The sequence below is a fragment of the Loxodonta africana genome, chromosome 10 (assembly GCF_030014295.1).
Source record: "Loxodonta africana isolate mLoxAfr1 chromosome 10, mLoxAfr1.hap2, whole genome shotgun sequence".
Lineage (NCBI taxonomy): Eukaryota > Metazoa > Chordata > Mammalia > Proboscidea > Elephantidae > Loxodonta > Loxodonta africana.
This window is the reverse complement of record NC_087351.1, coordinates 18,099,678-18,119,262: the sequence shown is the minus strand read 5'-3', so window position 1 is coordinate 18,119,262 and position 19,585 is coordinate 18,099,678. Positions and strand designations below refer to the sequence as shown.

Here is a 19,585-nt window from a genome sequence, read left to right as displayed (position 1 = left end):
AAAAGAATGAAACATAGGATCTTACCTTTATGACTTCAAGGTATGTAAAGATTGCTTAAATAAGACAAGACAGGTAAGGTATAAACATAAAGGAGAAGACGGATTAATTGAACTACATCTAAATTGACAACTTCTGTTTATCAAAAGACACTATACCAAAGTGAAAAGATAAGCCACAAACCTGGAGGGGTTGTTCTGAACTCATATAAGCAACAAACCATCAGTATTTAAAATGCATAAAACATTTCTACAAATAAGTGAGAAAAAGACAAGTAACCAAAAGGAAATTTGTGCAAAAAATAAAAAAGATCAGATATGTCACACAGGAAAAAAAAAAAAAATCAATAAACACGAAAAGACAATCCTTTTTACAAATAAGGTAAATGAAAAGTAAAACTATAATTTCATGGCTACCCCAATGACAAAATTTTAATAGTCAGGCAATATCAAATTTTAGCATACATACTGATGAGGGTTGAAATTCGCTCAGCTACTGTAGGAAATGTTTCATAATCTTTGTAAATTTTAAGATGAGTATGCTCATTTACCTAGTGCTATCATAACAAAAAATACCACAAGTAGGTTGCTTTAAAGAAAAAAAAAATTTTTTTTTCCCACACTTATGGAGGCTAAAATCCAAATCAAGGTCTTGGCCATGTTAATTCCTTCTGTGGGCCAACCACCTACCTTCTGGTGTCTGCTAGAGACTGTTGGCATTCCTCTGCTTATAGATGGGACCTCACATGGCATCTGTTGTCCCCCTGTGTGTGTGTGTCTGTGTCTATTTTGTGATTAGGTTTACGACCCAGTCTACTCTGGTGTGACTTCATTAATATAACAAAAGAAAATCCCTATTTCCAAACAAGGTCATATTTACAGGGACAGGAATTAAAACTTCCACATTTCTTTTTAGAGGACATAATTTAAACCGTAGCACCATTCCAGTGTACATACCCTAGAAAAATTCTTGCACATGCACCCAGAGACTTCTGCACAAATATTTATAGGCATTCCATATAACAGCAAAAAATGGAAACTACCCAGATGTCCACCGAAAAGAAAATGTAAAAATTTTGCATCTTACTCAAACAATGGGATTCTCTGTAACAGTAAAAACTAATGAACTATAGTTATAGACATATACCGTGAAATGTCACAAACAATCTCAATTGAAAAAAGTAAGCTGCAGAAGATACATACTTCTTAATGCCATAAATATGGAGTTCAAAAACATGACAAAACAATATGTCATTTAAGGGTGTATACAACATTCCATATTCTTTGCTATACTTCAAAGACGTCAATTCTTCTTCAGTCTTCCTTACTCACTGTCCAGCTTTTGCATCCATATGGGCCAACTGAAAACACCACGGCTGGGATCAGGCTCACCTTCATCCTTAAAGTGACATCTTTGCTTTTGAACGCTTTAAAGAGGTCTTCTGCAGCAGATGTGCTCAATGCAATGCGTTGTTTGATTTCTTGGCTGCTGCTTTCATGGGTGTTGATTGTGGATCCAAGTAAAATGAAATCCTTGATAACTTCAATCTTCATTTATCATGATGTTGCTTACTGGTACAGTTGTGAGGGTTTTATTTTCTTTATGTTACGGCGTAATCCATACTGAAGGCTGTAGTCTGATCTTCATCAGTAAGTGCTTCAAGTTCTCTGCATTTTCAGCAAGCAAGGTTGTGTCATCTGCAAGATGCAGGTTGTCAATGAGTCTTTCTCCAATCCTGATGCCCTATTCTTGTTCATATAGTCCAGGTTCTCAGATTATTTGCTCAACATACAGATTGAATAAGTGTGGTGAAAGGATACAACCCTGAAGAATATTGACTATACCATGGACTGCCAAAAGAATGAACAAATCTGTCTTGGAAGAAGTACAGCCGTAACTCTCCTTAGAAGACAGGATGATGAGACTTTATCTCGCATACTTTAGAGATGTTATCAGGCAGGATCAGTCCCTGGAGAAGGACATCATGCTTGGTAAAGTAAAGGGTCGGAGAAAAAGAGGAAGATCTTCAACAAGATGAACTGACACAGTGGCTGCAACAATGGGCTCAAGCATAACAACGATTGTGAAGATGGCACAGGACTGGGTAATGTTTCGTTCTGTTGTACATAGTGTAGCTGTGAGTCGGAAGTGACTCAATGGCATCTAACAGCAACATATGTTACATAAAACAACAAAGAAAAAATGTGAATGGTTCCCATAAAATTCAAGATAGCATTTATTTTGGGAGAGAGAAAGGACTCAGGGAAATGTCAACATACAGCAGCATGTAAAGGGATTTAAAAGTGCTGGCAGGGACAGGTTACCTAATCAGCAAGGTAAGCACATGCTCAGGGCACCAACAAAACTGCGGCACCAGTTGTCCAAAGCAAAGACCTATAGATTCCGAGCAGACAGGACACAAGGAGAAGTGAGCGCTACAGTGTAAGGGAACAGGCAGGGCACTAAATAAAACTGACACCAGCTCCAGTGTATGAGAAGGTGCCGGCCAGGATCACAAGGGTGCCCATGTGCAAGGTTGTTTAAGCTATGAGGCCCCTACCACTTCAACACCTTCACTGGCATCTGTCTCCTGTGGTCTCTTCCAATGTAATTGAAACGCTTATCTAGGAGGGTCTCTTAGGAGTATACTATTTCTTTCTAATAAACAAGAGGTTGGGGTGGGCTATTGAGTCTAACTGTTGCTACATTCACCCAATATGCAACTGGATCCAATATGAGAGGCTCCTGGGCAAGGACAGATTATATTAATAGATAACAGGTCTGTGATCCATTTTGAGAGAACTGTCTTGTACATCCACGTCCGCTGATACAGCAACTCCAGCCAGGAGGGCCAGGAATGCTCTTCGCAATGATACAAACACAGAAGTATGCCAGCCCCAGATAACATGCAGAAGTGAAGGAACTCAAATCAGTCGACCACTGCAATGAATTCAAACAAGTTATTTTTTAACTATATAGCATTTAGGTACAGAATTATGTCCTAAGTTTTGTAAACAATAACATATATAGCTTTAACTTTAAAATATGTTTGGCATACATGAAGACACAATCTAGTACACATTTAACATAATACTAACATGGGTAGTAATTTAGTATAATGCTAACTTAGCAAACGCCCAAAAAACACTGGCAATACTAGTATTTATCTAACACTGAAAGCTTTAATTTATGTATCAAGTGAGTTACATTTTTTATCATCTGTTGTGCAGGACGGTGCTTAATATTACTCTATATATGCTCATAAAAGAGGTATGCACATTAAGAGGATACAAAATTCAATATTACTTTATTGTGCAAAATACTTTCTGTTTTGCAACGAGTGTGTTTCTAAATTCATCTTCCAAGAAAGCAACAAATGGCATTTACATTACATTTATATTTTATCAGAATATTTACATATTTACATATCTCCATGTAAGGAAATTGAACAATTCCTTAAGGAAATAAATTAAATGGATATTTAATGGATATTTAGATAACAAAAATTATATACATGCATTTTATTTTCCATTTCCCTTCAGACTGACTTTCTTTTGAAAAATTGATTGATACTGTTGTGACTTGCAAAACAAACTGGCTTGTTGAGAGGTGCTGCTATTGTTCTATCAATTATGTACGTATCTCCGAATGTGGAAGTTGAACAATTCCACAAAGAAATAAAATGAACATTTTATAAATTTTGTATACAATAACAATTACATTTTCCTTTTCATTTTGAACCCATCGAGTATAACTTCACATTCAGTTCTCTCTCGTGACCACACAAGAACGCGCCAGCAGCAGTATAATCACGTGACTCCTGACGTGTCTGGTCCTGTCCTACCAAAAGATATCTTCAGATTGAACGTACCCTTGTATTTGTATCATGCTCTTTGCAATCGCTCTCGGTATCAGCAGTAGTCCAATGAACTGTGAAAATGCAGCATGAAAGGACAGAAAGCGAGTGCCACGGATTGAATTATGTCTCCCAAAGAAGTGTGTATCAACTTGGTCAGGCCATGATTTCCAGTACTGTGTGGTTGTCCTCCATTTTGTGATTATAATTTTATGCTGAGAGAATTAGGGTGGGATTGTAACACCACCCTTACTCAGGTCACCTCCCTGATCCAAGGTAAAGGGAGTTTCCCTGGAGTGTGACCTGCACCATCTTTTCTCTCTCAAGAGATAAGAGAGGAAAGCAAGCAGAGTGGGAGACCTCATACCACCAAGAAAGCAGCACCAGGAGCAGAGCACGTCCTTTGGACATGGGGTCCCCGCACCTGAGAAGTTCCTTGACCAGGGGAAGCTTGAGGACCAGGACCTTCTTCCAGATCTGACAAAGAGAGAAAGCCTTTCCCGGGAGCCGACACCCTGAATTTGGACTTGTAACCTACTAGGCTATGAGAAAATAAATTTCTCTTTGTTAAAGCCATCCACTTGTGGCATTTCTATTACAGCAGCACTAAATAACTAAGACAGAATTTGGTACTGAGAGAGTGGGGTGCTGCTCTAACAGGTACCTAAAACGTGGAAGCGGTTTTGAAATTGAATGGATAGAGTTGCGACAGTGGCAGAGGACAAGCACAGCAGAGAACCTCCAGGGCAGAGAACCAGAAACAGAACCAGGAGACAAGGGTGAAATGGCACTGGAGCTGACCCAGGAGAGAGCTAAGTGTCTGTCCGCAGGAGGATTCCTGGTAGAGTGGGGTGCCTCCGGGTACTTATCAATGGAGCTACTGAGCTTTGGAACACTTGCCCCAGCAAGGCAGATGCAGCTGTGAGGCCTGAGGAGCTGAGAGGCCAAGAAACCAGGGAACAGAAGCTTGAAGAGACAAGGAACACAAGAAGCTGAGCTGTCTCAGTCTCAAAAGGTATGGCCATGACCTCAGGGGTTTCAAAGGGTGGTGGAGCCATGGCCTCTGGTGTTTCTAAGGGTGGAGTTGCCACTCAGATGGACTAGGAGAATGGTGTGCCTAAAGTTGAGGGAGCAGAGTTACTGTCCCAGTGGGCCTGGATGGCAGAGCTGAGGCCCAGGGCTGAGGGGCCTCCACTCAGAATCTGCAGAGTGTGGCCAATACCTAGAGTCTAGAGGGCAGGGTTATTGTATAAACTGTCTCAGAGAACAAAGGACTATTTTCAAAGCCTTGAGAGCTAATCTAACATGTTCTGCTGACTTGCTTGGTGCCTGTTATGCCTTCTTTCCCTTCAGTTTCTCCCATTCGTAATGGAAATGTCTAGCTTGTGCCTGTTCTGCCATTGTACTTTGGAAGCAGATAACTTGTATTCTAGATTTCACAGATGAAGAGGAATTTTTGGATTTTGGACTCGGAGTTAAGACTTTTGCTACGATAACATGGGGTGAATATGTTTTGCCTGTTGCAAGGATGTGATTTTTTTGGGGGGCCAAAGGGTGGAATGTCATGGATTGAATTATGTCCCCCCAAAAATGTATGTATCAACTTGGTCAGGCCATGATTCCCAGTACTGTGTGGTTGTCCTCCATTTTGTGATTGTAATTTTATGTTAAGAGGATTAGGGTGGGATTGTAACACCACCCTTAGGTCACTTCCCTGATCCACGGTAAAGGGGGTTTCCTTGGGGTGTGGCCTATACCACCTTTTATCTCTCAAGAGATAAAAGGAAAGGGGAGCAAGCAGAGTGGGGGACCTCATACCACCAATAAAGCAGCACCAGGAGCGGAGCACGTCCTTTAGACACGGGGTCCCTGTGCCTGAGAAGCTCCTTGACCAGGGGAAGCTTGAAGACAAGGACCTTCCCCTAGAGTCCAACAGAGAGAGAAAGCCTTCCCCTGGAGCAGATGCCCTGAATTTGGACTTGTAACTTACTAGACTGTGAGAAAATAAATTTCTCTTTGTTAAAGACATCCACTTGTGGTATTTTGTTATGGCAGCACTAGATAACTAAGACAGTGAGTGTGCAAGTTTTTAAGTATTATTTCAAGGCAAAAACACTCACAGAGATCTGCAAAGGGCCTGCCAATAAACATCATATGACAAGTGAATGAAATTATTTCCAACTGCCTTGTAAGTACTATTGCTTTTGACTATCTCAGACCTGAAGAATAAAATTACATGTTCCAAATGATTCTTTTTATTTACTAATTTTCACCAAATATAAATTTTTTGTCTTAATATCCAAATTTGAATGTAAATTTTATTTTATAAATTTTACTTGTTTTACAAATTTTATTTTAAATGATTCAAATTTATTTGCTAGAGTAGAACCAAATTTAAAAAGTGACATAATTTTATATCCAGGTAAAATGAAATGGCAACAACTATTGGAGTATAAAGACAAAAAGCTCACAGAAGATAAAAAGAAAAGGATTTGTGAATCCCTAAAGACAATTTCAAAATTAACTTCCTTTTTAAAACATAATGAATCAGAAGAGAACTCTTCCACTGAACGCTCAAGTTTATTGGGTGCAAATCGTTGTACTAATACTGCTAGTGCTGAAATTACTTTTTTTTTTTAATATGAATATTGCTCCAAATTCTGTATCCATTCCTTGCTGTAGTAAAAAAAATGAATAATGGTATAGAAAGTGAAACTATTTTAGATTCTAAAACTGCCTCATCTGCAGACCCCATAAATAACAGAATGCATATTCTACTTTGTGGAATAGTTTTTTTTCTAATGATGTAAATTACTGGATCAAAAGAGGGCCAAGTGATTCTCAGCAACACAGTGGACCATTTGAAAATTTGTGTAGAAAATTTCTGAATGGTAAATAAACAAGGTTCTGTAGCCAGAAATATTTCTAGGGTGCAAAGCTAATGGTGAAAATTGTAAGAGGGAGTGGCTACTGTATTCTCCATCGGTCTGCTCTGTATATTGGTTTGTTTGCAAACTATCCAGTTTTAAATCATTTAGTTCTCGATTTACTACACATGGATTTAGAGACTGGTACAACTCGAATATGATCGATAAATGTGAAAACAGTTCCATTCGCAGAGATTGTATGTTGTCATATTTAAACCAAAGACATGGATTTGTCTTAACTCATGAACTGGAAACACAAATTAATGAAGAACGTCAGTACTGGAAGACTATTTTGTAACGCGTTATTGCTGTCATAAGAATCGCTGAACATGGACTATCTTTTTGATGAAGAAATGAAGTGTTTGGGTTCCCACATAATGGAAATTTTGGGGATTTATGTGAACTTGTTGATCGGTGTGATCCATTTTTCGCAGGTTACATCTCAAAATATGGCAACAGAGGAAAGGACAACTCAACCTGTATGTCTAAAACAACACGTGAAGAATTAATAAACTTAACGATAAAATTCGATCAACTATTTTCAGTGAGGTAAGTATAGATCAATATTTCAGTTCATCTATAGATTCCACTCCTGATCTTTCTCATACAGATCAGCTAAATATTGTTTTAAGATACATATCTCCAACAGATGGAAAACCTCTCGAGCGATTTATCACATTTACTAGCTTAAAAAGTCATTCCAGTGAAGAGATTGCAAATGAAGTACTTCACTATTCATGTGAAGTTTGCAAAACTGATATTTCTAAGTACGGAGGCCAGTCCTATGACAACGCTGTCAGTGTGTCGGGCGTTATAAAGGCATGCAACAGAAAATTTTAGAACGTAATGAAGACGGCATTTTCATGCCATGGGTTGGTGCATTCACTTAATCTGGTAGGAAGTAGCATGGTAGGTTCTTGTCTGGAAGCAGTTGATTTTTTTTCTACTGTTCAGTTACTCTACATATTTTCTGCTGCCTCTACTCACCAATGGGCAGTTCTTAAAATATATCTAGGCAATGATCGAGTATTAAAATGTCTTTCTAATACACTTTGGGAAGCACATGCTGTAGCAACGAGTGCAATCCTGGAATCCTATACTCGGATGCTAGATGCCTTAGAAAATATTGCTGAAGACCAGACACAAAAAGGAGATACCAAAAGAGAAGCTGAAGACATTGCCAACAAAACGCAAATACTAGAGTATGTGTTTATGTTGGTTATGTGGAATAATATATTGCAGCATTTTCATCAGATAAGTCTAACTCTCCAAGACTCAGAAGAAAATTTAAAGATAGGCACAGATCTCTGCTAGTCATGAACAGGATATTTACATAAGAGAAGATTTTGAAAACACAACAAAACAAATACTACCAAATACTGATTATCAAGCAGTTCACCATCACAGAAGCATTAGACAGAAACAAGTAAATAATGGAAGTGCTCCAGAAATACTGAGTGCCAGAGATCAATTTCACATACCCATGTACTACACCATCATTGACACACTTGAATCTTGCATGAAAAGAAGGGCAAAAATGTATGAATTTCTTTCAAATAGATTTTTCCTTCTTAAACAATGTGGATATACCTGATGAAGAATGCATGAAGGCATCCAAGAAATTAGTGCAGGCTTATCCTAATGACTTAAATACAAATGTTTACAGAGAAGTGAAACAATTTCATTCTTACATGAGAACTAAGTTTGCAGATTCAGGAAAGACAAATTTTACTCATGTAGGCCTGTGTATGATGCCTTCGAATTACGGTGTTAGCAAAAAATTTTGAATGTACCATGAACTACCAGAAGAATGAACGAGTCTGTCCTGCAAGAAGTACAGCCTTCTTGGAAGCAAGAATGGCAAGACGTCGTATCACATACTTTGGACATGTTTCCAGGAGGGACCAGTCCCTGGGGAAGGACATCATGCTTGGTTAAGTAGAGGGCCGGCAAAAAAAGAGCAAGACCCTCAATGAGATGGATTTACATGGTGGCTGCAACAATGGGCTCAAGCATAAAGAAGATTGTGAGTGTGGTGCAGGACCAGGTAGTGTTTCATTCTGTTGTACAAAGGGTCACTATGAGTCAGAACCGACTCGATGACACCCAACAACAATAACAATTCATTGTAATATTTGTTTTCTGATCACTGAATTTTCTTTTATGATATATTTTCATTTGTTCATTTATAATTATAGCATTTATTATGAAACAAGAATCAAAATTGAAGTACGAGCTGTTTAAAGCAAAATTGGTGAAAGTTAATTTTTCATTGTGGGAGATCAACAGAATTTTACACTGGCCATTAAACAACTAAGTTCACTGACTCATTTTCTTCATTGTAGAACATGTGGGGTATTTGTAGAAATGTGGTATACACTAAAAATCATAGTACCCCACATCCATTAAAAATTTTATAATCCAGTTCATCTCATTCTGCTAAAAATGGCATATGCCACTTTTGCTTTCAATTGCTAATATTATAGTAGCACTTAAAAAGAAGTTCATCATGGATAGGTAAGACACACACACATATATACATGTTTCCATAAAACTCACATATCCCATTCGAATGCATGAGTAAGCAAAGGCGGGGCACCACAGATTATCAGTATTTAGGGTCCTCACATGCCTTAATCTGGCCCTGGGTGTTGTCAACATTCTATTCCTCAGATTGGGTTTAGGTATACTGGTATTATTCTTTACACCTCATATCTAAATATATATATATTTTTTATATGTATTAAATATTTAATTTTTTTTAATGCAAAGAAAAAATACCTCTCAAAGACATGATTGGGTAAATGCACCCACCTATATAATAAAAGGAGTCTGTGGGTGATATACTCAATGGCAGTGGGTTGGGTTGGGTGTGGGTGATATAGAAGCCCTGGTGGCCTAGTAGTTAAGCATTCGGCTGCTAACTAAAAGGTCAGCAGTTTGAATCCACAAGCCACAACCTGGAAACCCTTTGGGGCAGTTCTACTCTATCCTATAGGGTCGCTGTGAGTCACAATCAACTCAACGGCAATTTTTTTTTTTTTTCCTGGTGGGCGATAGAAACAGTTAACATGGGTGGCTGCTAACGGAAAGGCTGGAGGTTTGAATTTGTCCAGAGGTGCCTTGGAAAAAGCCCTGGCGATTTCCTTCGAGAAAATCAGCCAATTAAAATCCTACGGGACACAGTTCGGAAAACCTGGTCGCCTACTGGTTAAGTGCTACAGCTGCTAACCAAGAAATCGGCAGTTCAAATCTGCCAGTTGCTCCTTGGAAACTCTATGGGCAGCTCTACTCTGTCCTATAGGGTCACTATGAGTTGGAATCAACTCAACAGCAGTGGGTCTGGGGACACAGTTCTACTCTAACACATATACAGTTGCCATGATTCACAGTGGACTGGATGGCAACTAGTTGGTTATATTAAAAAAAGCCTTCAACCCCCTAGCTCCACTGAACTTCCCGCTCAAGTACCCTACAGTTATTTCTAGATGTAACTGGAGGGCTGCCTTCCAAGGCTATCTGTGAGCTCGAGTCACCCTGCTAGACAGCCCCAACTTTCAGGAGGTTGCTGTGCTGCCACTGATTCACACGTGCTTCCTTCAAAGACTTCACTGCTGCCGCTCAACATGAGAAAGCCAATGGCCATGACTAGTGTGCTCTTTCTGGATCCACTCAAATGCATCTAAGCCTCCAATTGATGGGTGCCATGCATAAGCAGAGGGAGGGGCCTCCTCCACCATTCCATTCCAAGTTTTGTTGCCTGGGTTTCTAAAGCTGCCCTCCAGGCCAGTCTTATAAAGTCTCTGCTTGATAGGAACTTGTTCCGCTCTTTCCTCTAATACACTCTTTATTTGACTAAAGATCAGTCCAAATAACTCAGTGGGATATTAGCTTCCTCCTTCCCATCTCTAGTCTTCTGCCTCCACCAAACTCACCTCTCCTATCTCTCTCTGGTACATATGTACATGACAAATACAGAGATATATGGAGAGAATGGAGGCAAGTTATTAATCTATACTTGGCAACTGAGAGCCTTGTTAGAGTCCATTGTAGGAAATCTCAGCTCTAAAACCTACCGAAGAATTTTGCGGGCAGAGTTTCCTTGAAGACTCGTAATGAAAGAACTTCTTGTGCTCACAGTGTTTAAATAAATTGGAAATAAATTGGTCATATGTTTCCCATTTTCCTTCTCACAGCTGAGTGAAAATTCTATAGCTCGAAATGAAGAAAGAGAAACACATTTTTTTTCTTTTTTGAAAGATGGAAACTCTGATTTTTTGATGAACAGGAAGAATTTTCACTTTTTAAGCTGAGATAGGAATATGGATTCAAACATCAGCCTTAACTCTCGACAGACAGGTTTGGTGTGATAGCCAAAGGACTGTGGTTCTTAAAGTACTAGCTATTTACCTTCAATTTAATTAGAACTTTTTATAAGAGATTGTCAAGTACATTTTGTGCTTCCCTTCAACTCCTATCTGCAATAACTGAATAAATGTGGTTGATCATCATTTCTGAAAGCAGCTATCATATCCCCGTGATATATGTATCTTTCTTCTACCTGCGAGTCAATCACATTAATAGTATTTTAATAAAGGTATATGCAAATTAGATAACAACTGATCGTGATAAAGTTTAACTACTCCCAAAGTTCTAGAACTTATTGCAACTTAGCTAAGTATCTAGAAAGTCATTTAAGTTACCCTAAAATTTACATATTTCAAGTTCTTTTCTGAGCTTTTTCTGCACTAAGCCCAGATGTTCAATCTTCTCCCAGGGATTGAAGCCCAGTTATTTACATTAAATGGCAGGATAAATTCTAGTATTTAGAGTTCTCAATATAACCAATTGTTTTCTTCCAGGTACAACAGCAATAATCTCTGTATTTTATAATGTCTCAGTTTTCAGTCTTACTTGTCTCTTCAAATTCCACAGACTTTAACTCTCAGCTTCCCTGACCTTTCCAAATTGCTAGTTCCTAAAATTAAACAGCATCAAGAATTTGCTAAAATTGTGTTTCAAAGAAAAGCAAATCGAACTTTTATTGTTTTTCCCTAGTCACAGAAAAAAAAAGTTTATTTCCTTATATTAATTCATTTCCTTATGTTAATGCACATCTAGTTGGTCTTTCATGCAACACTCATGTCAAGCTACAGAAAAAAGGTTTCAAATTTTTCAGTACAAAGACCCCTGAGGATCCCTACGTAGTACAAACTGTACTTTTAATATCCAATGGCAATGCATGCAGATTCTCAGGCCTTTGGCAATAACAATGAGGTACCATTATTCTAAATTGTATGGACTTTGAAATGTACATAAATTTAACATTATGAATATAATTTTACTCATGGACACTTACCTTCGAAGTATTCTTTCTAATTTCTATGTCCATCTCCTTTAGTAAATCCCAAATTGCTCTTTGAAAAGTCTCTGGCTTTAGTCTACCTTTGCTCCTCCTGACAATGTAATTAAGGGTGCATTTGTTATGGCAGAAATCAAAGCACACTCAGGGTTCCAAACATGGTTCCACTAGTTCCCTTTATTTGGTCATGGTGTCCACTGTTATTTATTTACTTGTTATCCTGTTAGAATGTGTATAATTTTGATAAATGTCTTAAATTTTTTTTGAACTAAGACAAAAGAAAAAGGCAAGTACACACATACAACATCCTATTTATGATTCTGATAAACCAGGTCTGATTTTCCTTTGGCTGCAATGGAGATATTAATATTTATTCATTGGTTATTTGGCCAATTAGGCAGTGACTACTATGCTCTAGAGAGCATGATAAAAAATGAAGAAGAGCCCTCTTTCTGGCAACAAAGCACTTACAGCCCAGAAATGTAAAACAGATATCTAAACAAATATACCTAATGAAATATTACAGTTGCTATCCCTGGAAAATGTTAAGGTGCAAAAGGTTAATAATGTGCTTCACTGCAAACTTTAAGGTTGGCAGTTCAAGTCCATCTAGATTCACCTCAGAAGAAATGCCTAGTGATCTACTTCTGAAAAGTCAGCCATTGAAAACCCTATGGAACACAATCCTACTCTGATATACATGAGGTCACCATGAGTCAGAACTGACTCAGTGGCTACTGGTTGCTGGTTTATCACGAAAATACTCACAGGTATAGGTGGGCACAAAAGAGTAACAAATTCTCCAGAGGTGGGGGATGTCGGGCAAAAAAGGTAATCCAGATGAGAAGCGTTTAGGGAAGGGTAGATGGAAGAGGTTACAACCCTTGGGGGTCCTGGGGAAATGCAGAGCAATCTAGTATGACTGGAGCTTACTGGGCAAAGGGGTTTCTTGAAAGAAAAAGCTGGGAGGGAGTCAAGAGTCAGATCATGGCAGGCCCTGTATGTCACAACCAGAGTCTGAACTTTATCTTCTAGGCAAAAGGGAGCCATAGAAAGAAGCAAAGGAGTAGCACGACCAATTCATTCTGTACGAAGACCATTAGGTAATTGTGGAAATGGGATAAATGCAAAGACAGCAGTCTGAAAACTATTGCAAGGATCTTGACAAAAGATTTTCACTCCTTCTGCTTGGGGGTATGGTAGAAATAAAGTGGTTGAAATTAACAAAGTGCTCCAATTCCCTCTGAAAGGGGAAAGCCAAGCCAGATTAAGAAAAAATCATTTTATCATATCAGCAAAGAGTTACCCTAGACATTTGATGCATTTTCTACATTAGAGCACAGCAATGAAATTTGGGGTCTTGATTGCCCCACCTGGGAGCTGAACAGTGCTTAATTTCAGGCCATGATACTAAGTGGTAAGAGGGAGCACTGGAAACAATTTGCTTGTAACTCTCTCCCTCACTAACCCGTCTTAATTTTGCATGTGTTGAAAAAGTGTCTTTCAAAAAGATTAACGACTAAATGACATGGACAACAGATGTTGTATTCATTCAAGCATTTCTATGAGTGTGCCAAGGCCCCAAGAGTGTCTGTTGCTTACATCCTTGGGAGCTTAGAAGGGCAAAAACATCGGTGTGAGGGAACAAGTTTCCTGAGGAAGGGCATGAAAGATCAACAGCACTTGGTTCTATCCAGGAAACCTAATCCAGAAAACTTAACTCTGATTCTCAGGACCCCAGTGACAAAACCATAGCTGCTATTGGGGTTAGACAAATTCTCTTGTCCCTTAGATTCTTCAACTCTCCTCATCTTAAAGCAGCAATAGGGTAAGTAGCCATTTTGGCCTTAAATGGGAAGGAAAAGCTAGGAAGTATTTTCTGGGCCCCTGAGTTGATCTGGAGCAGCCAAATCAGTCCAGAAAATATTAAGAACGAGAGGAGAAGAGATATTTTTCCTCAGTGATATTGTTTTACCCTGAGCCCTATACTAATTTCCCCATAGTTTATTTTGCCTTGGGGCAGCATGTCCGCTATGTGTGGTGAACTTATAGATGTGCCAATGCAAATTCATTAACTCGCAAACTGTCCTAGAGGGTATAAAAATGAAGAACAACACTTACATAAATCAGGAATGGCAGCAGGCAATAGCATACACAATCTGTGAGGTGTGTATTATTTTCCTTACACTCGAGGAAGATTATTTATAGTTTCCTTTTGAATAATGTTAAAAATATTCATAAAGCCAAATTAAACTTGTACACATGATTCAGTGGTTTTCATTTTCCTGGATATGTATTGCCTTGGTTCACAAAGTTGGCTACTGATTGTCAGGCAGTGAGACCCAATGAGCAAAAACATAAACACCCCTTGTTAAGAAGACCAAGTCTTGCTCAGCTCCATTTAACGTTTGTCTTCCAATCCAGTTTTTTTAGATATGTGCAGAAAAGCAAAAATCTAGAATCATAAGATTTTGTAAGGTCCTTCTATTACAATATCTTAAAATCTTAAATGGACCCAATGATCCTATTTCTAGCACTCAGGCCTTCAGAAATAGCAAAAGCTTTAGATGTAGGTAGAAGAATAGTCATAATAGTTGTTAATCTTCCCAAATTAGAAATAATTAAGTGTCCTTTGATAGAGAAATAAATAATATAAACATATATTTGGTATGATCGATATATACAAGCCTGGAAAGAAATCAATAATGAAAGTCAATAATCTGTCCTTAAGTGATTAAAAGCAAGTTGTACAGGTGTAGATTAATACCATTTTTGTAAAAAAAAATAAATAACTACTAAAAGTATATACATCAAACTATCAATATTGGTTAACTTAGTAGTTGGGTGGATAGGGCTTCAGTTTTTATTTTATAAACATAAATATTGTTTGATTCTTAAGGAGAAAGTACTATTCTTTAATTTAAAAACAATATAAACAAACAAAAAGATAACTACAGAATTCATCTTCCTATCTCTAAGAAATATAATACCTGAACACAAACTCTCCCTGGGTATGTTTCAGTCATTTTTTATCTATTTAGTTCTGGGAATTCCAACTAATACAAATCAGAATTTCTGATGACACCCAAGGGACATGACCTCTTACAACGAGGACTTTAAAAAAAGATGTGCAAAAAATTTTGTGGACTAAAAACATTATCTTTCACACAGCTCTAGTGCCAAGCAAAGTCAATGGAATTTTAAGGTCCTCCTTAGACATGATTGGATTTGTCTTTCATAACTCTTCCTACCAGCTGCCACCCTCCCTCTCAGGCAAACTGGGAATGGGGAATAAGTAGTAACTTTGATGGGAGGTGGACAGTGAGCACTGTTAACTACAAACACACGTTCAGAGATGGCTCAGTATACTTAGGTATCTTCAGTATGCCATTTTTTAAAGCAAATATTTACTCCACCTTCTCTGCCTATCAGTACATGTATCAAAAGCTAAAGGGATACATTCAATTTCACAGCCAATTGGATTTGCCTAAACCACTGACTAAAAAAAGAGCCTTGGAAAAACATATATGTAGGGTTCACAGATAGGAAATGAGAAGTTAATTCAAACAGCTGCCCCATAAAGTACAAAAGCATCAATGAAGAAAGAAAAAAAAAATTAATTTCTATGTGAAAAATTTCAAAACCTGCAAGGCCTAAACATTATCTAAATGCACAGTAGCCACCTGCACCCTGCTTTGGCATATTATCCAACAAAAATGAAGGAGCTATAGAACTTGATTTTTCAAAATCTTTTAAGTGAGTATAGATCAAAAAAGAAAGAAAATTCTTACTTTCCTTTTATTTCCAAAATGGTCTTTGCTGGCTTCCTAAATGTTTTTGTTCTAAGGAAGAATCCTGTATTTATTTTGAACCTAGAAAGACTGAGAGTAAATAGGGGGAAGAAAAAGTGCTTATCACAAGGAAAACTATTGTACCCTGGAACTACTTGGGACCAGGAAAAGAGATTGTGAAATAAACCCTTAATATATTACTCCTCCTGCCCATTTATATTTTAATAACTTTGTCTTTTTAAAAATGTACTAATCATATATTAAGGTTTGCAAGTAAGTGTCAAAAGCTCAATAATCACCAATGTTTTTACAGGCTCAGATTTCCCTTATGCCTCTTGTAAGTGCAAAGGGCATATGGCATTCTTTCCTAAATCGCTTATCATAAATTGTCTCTGAGACCTGTCAATCTGGGTATTTGCTGAGAAATATTTAAATAATCTCTCATCTGAGACCTATTACCTTGAAATTAAGAGTCACTTCAAAGTCAGAGGTCATCTCTGGAAAAGACACATATATTCATTTTTAAAGGAGTTAATTTAATGTTAAAATGGGAATTCCATTTATTAAGCACATGAGTCCACAAACCAGTGAATTGCTATTGATTGGTAGGTTAGCTAGAAACATCTTCTTACAGTGAAAACACCAATAGAATGGGTTGTTACCTGGAGTCAATGACAAGAAGTTTCAAAGAACCCATGGAATCCAAATCTTCTGCTTTATCAATGAGGAAAATGAAATTCAGAGATGTATTTGAATTAACTTTTTTAGAGTTCTACAAAATAGTTCTCCATAGTTATGTATTCCAACAAGTTATATCTCTTTTTTTTTCTTTCTGTTATGTTTTTGATATTTTTCTAGAAATTTAACTTGGTTTACAATTAGAACCAGTTATACTAGAAAAACTCAATGCGTGAGCGCTGAAATCTTCTCATTGTGTCTTTAGCCTATCAAAGTAGAGGTGACTAGAAGCGTTCTAAAATGTAAGTCTGAAGTGCTGAAGTTAGATTAGAAACCAAAACCTACTGCCGTCAAGGCGATTCCAACTCACAGAGACCCTATAGGACAGAGTAGAACTGCCCCATATGGCTTCCAAGGAGCAGCTGGTGGATTCGAACTGCTGACCTTTTGGTTAGCAGCTGAACACTTAACCACTATGCCACCAGAGCTCCAAAGTTAGATTAAAATGGAATCAAATGCTTATGAATGTTTGTTAAAAACATTAGAATATATGGGGTAATCTGTTAGGAGTAAATAGAGTGAGAAGCAAGCCAAGCTTCAGATTACAACCTCTAACATTTTTTGAACCCTTAACTCATCAGTTTAAAAAACATTGAGGATGTACTATGAATATATTGTATTTACTTACTTTTAAATTATAGTTGATCTTGATCAAGTTAGCTAACTTCTCTAAAACTCAATACCTATCTCATAAGATTGCAGGGAAGATTAAATAACCTAATATAAGTAAAAAAAAATTTAGAACAGGGCCTGGTGTTAGCATACAATACTGCATGTAGTATGTACATAATAAAACCCAGACAAAACAAAAATGAGAAAAGGATAAGCTAAAAATTAAATACAAACAGAATTTCTGGCATCTTCTACCAACACTCCAACGGACCATTCTGTACAACCACTGGGATATGTTCACTCCAACTTGCAGCCCACACCTTCAGAGAACTCCTTTTTTGAGGGGTAAGGTAACAAAAGAAGACCAATACTCAGGGCTGTGCCTGAGTCAGCTTGCACTCATTGAAGGAAAACAATTGTATACATCTCCTCTCAATTTTCTGTTCAGTGACTTCATGTTGATAGCTTGAAATGGGCCGTGGTAAGTGTATTTACACCGTGGAAATCAGCAAACACTGTAAGTCAGAACTTTTTATTTTATTTTTTTCCATGGAGATGGTTATTAGACATTCACCAGCATAACACTGCCAGCATTTCAGGAGTTAGGAAGGGAACGAGGAGGAAGTACTGTGGAGTCAGAAGGCCAAAGAAGGAAAAAATGAGGGTAGGTAGTTGAAATCGTCAAAAGCTGTCTAGGTGTCATTGGATTTGACAATTAGGTGATTAGTGACTTTTGTGAAAAGTTTCAGTAAAGTGGCTGGGTAAAGCCAGATAGCAGTGGGTTGAATTATAAACGTGAAGCTAGGAAGAGAAAGCCACAATCTGAGAAAGCTGTTTCATGCATGGGAGGCGTTCTTGTGGGATAGAATATGAACAAAGAGGTGAAAGCTGAAGCAGAAAGTGGAACATGGGTTGAGTGAAGCCAGACTGAACGCTGGTCAGAACTAGAAAAGCCACCTAGCAGCTGCAAGGCTGGACAGGGAGGTGTGTGTTGGTGGTGCACAGATGGTGGGCACATTTGTGTGAGGGATTACCACAGGAAGACGAGAGGACCAGTCAGAAGGTACAGGCTGAACCAAGCAGGCAGAAGTTAGAAAACACCGTAAGGGGGAGCTAAAAGAATCCAAGGAATGGAAAATAGAAAAGCAGGAAGAAAAAGCCCTCAAATGCTGGGTCTCTAACAGGATAAGAATCGGCTAAAAGAAATTTAATATATGATAGTCTATGGCATTCATTTCTACATTTTCAAAGAGGCTAGAACGTCATCAAAAGGAATGATGGTTATGCTCTTTGAAGAACCATCTACACGGGATCAAACTGACAACAGCGACCTGAAAGATTAGACAGGAACGTTGAGGGGCAGTGATTTATGTTAATGAGTAGCAACAACTCAGAAAAGGAGCGTGCAAATGGTTGCACAACTCAAAGAATGTAATCAATGTCGCTGAATTGTACATGTAGAAACCGTTGAGTTGGTGTACATTCTCAACATCAACAAAATAAAATTTAGGGGGGGGAAAAAAAGCAACGATGCTTAATTCTCTGAACGCGGTGACCTAGTCAGTATTTCCACATGGGTAAGCTCTTTTGTTTTGTTGAGGGGAATAAATTACTTTGAGCGGGTTATTTTTACACACCAAGTTTAAACATTTGATTAGATACTACACAGAAAACGGCACATCTCATTTGTGTGCTCAGCGTTCACAAATACACTCCACCTGAGAGACCGCGGAAAGCACCACAGAATACTGCGCTCATGCCTTCGTAACCGGGACAAATTCACCCTGTACAAATACATCTGCCACTTACAGTCGAAGACCAGCCTTTAATTAATGTGGATTGCAGTTTTGTTCTCTTTTTTTATTATTATTAGTTCTTTTAACCTAATGTTCACTTTTCAATGCCTGTAAAAGAGGAATAGGTAAAGGCCAGGTGAAAAATAAACTTCCACAGGCAATGTTTGCAGAGCTGTTTCTGGTAAACAGTCAAACTCACCAGGCTCTTATATCATCGTTTATTTGCACCTGTCTCTGAGCATGAGTTTTTGTGCTGCCATAAGCAATTCTTAATTTCCATCAATAACCTTTCATTTCAAGCATGGCCAGTTTGCATTATGAATACGAGAGCTGAGAACCATCCTTTTTGGAAGCTGGAAAGTGAGGACTATAACATAGGGGGAATAATTTAGAGATCCGGCTGAACGCAACTATCAGAAACCAGGCGGCACCGACCTATAAATCAGGCTAGTCGGGGTCAGCTCACTGGGAGCAGAGCAGGGCTTCAAACTGATTCATTCTGGTT

General features: G+C 38.1%; 1 long non-coding RNA gene across 6 annotated transcripts in view; it reads right to left on the bottom strand.

Moving 5' to 3' along the window:
• Positions 1-325: 325 nt before the first annotated feature.
• The window catches only part of LOC111753002 (uncharacterized), a 308,317-nt gene continuing 289,057 nt past the window's right edge, over positions 326-19,585 (bottom strand). For all 6 annotated transcript variants that reach the window (XR_010323124.1, XR_010323122.1, XR_010323126.1 and 3 more), the window contains one exon: positions 326-2,938. This is a non-coding gene — a long non-coding RNA (uncharacterized LOC111753002). The remainder of the gene's footprint in view (positions 2,939-19,585) is intronic.